Source organism: Adiantum capillus-veneris, chromosome 14 (assembly GCF_014529385.1).
Source record: "Adiantum capillus-veneris isolate H3 chromosome 14, ASM1452938v2, whole genome shotgun sequence".
In the NCBI taxonomy this organism is placed as follows: Eukaryota; Viridiplantae; Streptophyta; class Polypodiopsida; order Polypodiales; family Pteridaceae; genus Adiantum; species Adiantum capillus-veneris.
In genome coordinates this window covers 83,655,639-83,659,294 of record NC_140944.1, presented here as the reverse complement: position 1 = coordinate 83,659,294, position 3,656 = coordinate 83,655,639, and the positions used below count along the sequence as shown (strand labels likewise).

Sequence of the window (3,656 nt, the reverse complement as noted above, 5' to 3'; positions counted from 1 at the left end):
TTTCCTAATTATCACGGCTTCTTGAACATCTAATTAACCACTGATAATTATATTGTAGAGTATGCAGGTAGTCGCCTACATTCAGGTAGTCCAGTTGTAAGATATTCAGGTAGTTCCAACAACTAACTCCAGGCCTGTCGAACCCAATATTGATAGACAGCCGACCCGACCTTGATGTACTAGAGAAAGCGTCATATAAAGGGGGGCTCTGCGCAAAGACAGGCAGAGGTGTTTGGGTTCATTCTGTGTATTCCACATTGGTGGAGTTGACGGGCAGCTAGCGCAAGTGTTCTTCCTTCTTGCACTCTTCCTCTGGTCACCTAATCCCTCTTCTGACATCTTCTCTGAGGCTACCTCTGTAGCAAAGCCGACCATGAGTCGTCCTCAATCACCACGCAAACCTGGTTCTCCTCTCTATGAAGATGCCTCTATGCATCCAGAATTCTTATCTCAGGCCGCGCCAATGGGTCAGATTTTTCAAGCCATCTCTAATATGCTACTCCAGGTCAGTCACACCAATCAGAATATGCTAAACTTCCTATCCTCTCATACGACACAATCACAGCGGCCTGATTCCAAGATTAGACCAAAGCCTTTTTCTGGTTTTCCAACAGAAGATGTACTTACATGGTTGGACCATTTTGATAATGTAGCTAGTTATCACAGTTGGCTCGATGATCGTAAAGATGGAAGCCCGCACAGTTTTTGAAGGCGTAGCAGCCACATGGTTTATTCAGCAACTTGACGAAGTCAAATTCAACTGGGGTATGCTCAAATCTCTACTGATTCAGAATTTCGCTCACCAAAACATTACTCAGACGGCTTTACAGCAACTCAATGCTCTCAAACAACAACCGTATGAGCCTGTAGCACAGTTTGCTGTGAAGATGAATCAATTGCTTCTCCGGGCTGACCCGGCTATGTCCGAAGAAATGAAGCTCTTTTTCTTATGGCCTCATCTTTGACATGATATTTCTCGGCGTGTACAAGACCAGGGTCCCACTTCTTTTCATACGGCGATTCAAATTGCGCAACGAGTTGAAGGTATATCTCAGCCTGATGCCCCTTCTATGTCAACCCCCCAACCTACAACGCAGCGTCCTACAGGAGATTCCATACCCACTCCCATGGACATTGATGTCCAAAATGCTCAGTTCAAATCCCGACGAGCATTACCTGATAGGCGCGCATTACTCGCTGATAGGCGTGCATTACCTGACAGAGATCAACAAGGGCGGCCGAAATGTTTCTACTGCAATATCTATGGCCATGTTCGACGCCATTGCCGTCGTCTTCAGGCAACCCAACAACATCAAAATGTGCAAATTCAAATGGCGGATGCCGCTTCCCTAGCGGAATTGCTGGAAAACATCTAGGCGGGAGGATGATGGAGGAGCACCGCCCGCAAGTTCAAGCAGCTGCCTCTTCCGGACGCATGGTGTGTTCAATCCTAGCTCAGCTCAATGACACATCACAAGAAGCACTATTAGACTCAGGAAGCACAATTTCTTCTATTAGTTAAGAGTTAGTTCAACAATTAGGTCTTCCTACATTCACAGCACCTCCTATCACCGTGTTGTTTGGTGATAATCATCAAACTTATCATTCACACACACAAATTCAGTGCACATTTCATCTAGCTCATAAGCAATTCACACATACATTCTATGTTTTACCGCGCCAATTGTTTCCCCTTACTCTGGGTTGTGATTGGTTTGTGAAAACAAGAGCTCGTTTACATTTTGATACGTATCAATTGGTTTTACCAAACACGCTTCCCATATCTATATTCAGTTCACACAAGGGCCCCAATTTTGTTCACACACAATACCATGTGGTAGATCAGCACAAACGTCTTCACGACATGCGAACACTGCTGCACAGGTTTCCAAAGCTCTTCAACTCACAAACACACACTTCTCAGATAAATTTCCCAGCACATCATTCCATTAACACAAGCCAAGCTCCTCCTATTCGCATCGCATCTCGTCGTAGGTCGCCACTAAAGCAAGAACGCATTGACCTTGCTGTCAAAGATATGCTTCGAAAGGGGGTTATTCAGCCCTCTTGTAGTGATTGGGTCTCTGAACCCCATCTGGTCAAAAAAGAGGATCATAGCTATAGGTTTTGCATCGACTTCAGGCCCCTTAAGAAAGTCACAATCCATGACCTGTATCCTCTCCCTCGAATCGATGACCTTTTAGATCAGTTGGGCAAATCTAAATATTTCACGTCCCTCGACCTTGCCTCAGGCTATTGGCAGATCCCTTTAAACCCAGCTGATGCACACAAGACTGCCTTCCGCACTCCTCGAGGATTGTATCAATTTACAAGTATGCCTTTTGGCATGTCCGATGCCGGAAGTACTTTCCAGCGAGTAGCCAACACCATTTTTCAGGATCTCATCTTAAAGGGGGTGTTGCTTGTGTACTTAGATGACATTCTTATTCATACACATAGTTGGGAGCAGCACTTACAAGTATTGCAGGAGGTTTTGAAGAAGATCCAAGATTATAATTTACAACTGCAATTCAAAAAGTGTAAATGGGGTGCAACGAAGCTCAAGTTTCTAGGATTTATAATCTCTTTAGAAGGTATACAAATGGATCCTGCTAAAGTAATAGCTATTCAAGAGTACCCTCCTCCCTCTACCGTTAAAACACTCCAAAGCTTTCTTGGAATGGCAAATTTTTTGCTTCGGTTCGTACCAAATTTAACATCCATCACTTATCCTCTTCGACAACTTCTTAAGAAGGGTGCCAAATACAATTGGAGTTCAGCTTGTCAACACAGTTTTGATAAACTTAAGCAAGTTATCAAAGAGGCGGCCCTTTTGGCTCACCCAGATTTTGAGAAACCATTTAAGCTACAAACAGATGCCTCTAATCGAGGCATAGGGGCAGTATTACTTCAGCAGGATGAATTGACACGTTGGCAACCAATATCCTTCATCAGTCGGTCTCTGACACCAGCTAAGACCAACTATTCCATGACTGAGAAGGAATTTTTGGCCATTGTGTGGGCCTTCCAGAAGTTTCATCCTTACCTACATGGTCCTCAGGTCATGGTCGAAACAGATCATCAACCTCTCATTCCACTCATGCACAAACAACACCCCCGAGGAAGATTACTGAGATGGGCCTTGGCTCTACAGGAATATAGGTTCTCAATCAGCTATTGCAAAGGCACCAGAAATTTCATAGCTGATGGACTCTCTCGAGCGGAGCATCAATTAGTACAATTCACCCCGACACCAGTCAAGCTCCCTGTCAACATGCATCAGATGACACTTTTTCAGCAGCAAGATTCAGAGATCAAACACATTGTGTTGCAGCTGATGTCCCCTCACCCCATGGAATCTCAAAGAAGGTTTGTCATTTTAGATAGTGTTCTACACTATGTATCTCTTGGTCAACCTCCTCCGATTTATGTGCCGAAAGCATTACAACCACTTTATTTGCAATTTTACCATGACCACCCTTTGTCAGGACATCTAGGTTTCCACAAAGTTTTGCAGAAGCTGCGTACACACTTCTATTGGCCAAAGATGAGAGTCACAGTCTCTCAATATCTTCAAGGATGCACTATTTGTCAAAGCATCAAGTCCCCACCACAGAATTCAGGTCATTTGTCACCAATCCAAGTCCAAGAAGCAT

General features: G+C 44.3%; 1 pseudogene; it reads left to right on the top strand.

Annotated features, from left to right (window-relative positions):
* The first annotated feature begins 373 nt into the window (after window positions 1-373).
* LOC147442690 (uncharacterized) lies at window positions 374-1,376 on the top strand (annotated as a pseudogene).
* Window positions 1,377-3,656: the final 2,280 nt, after the last annotated feature.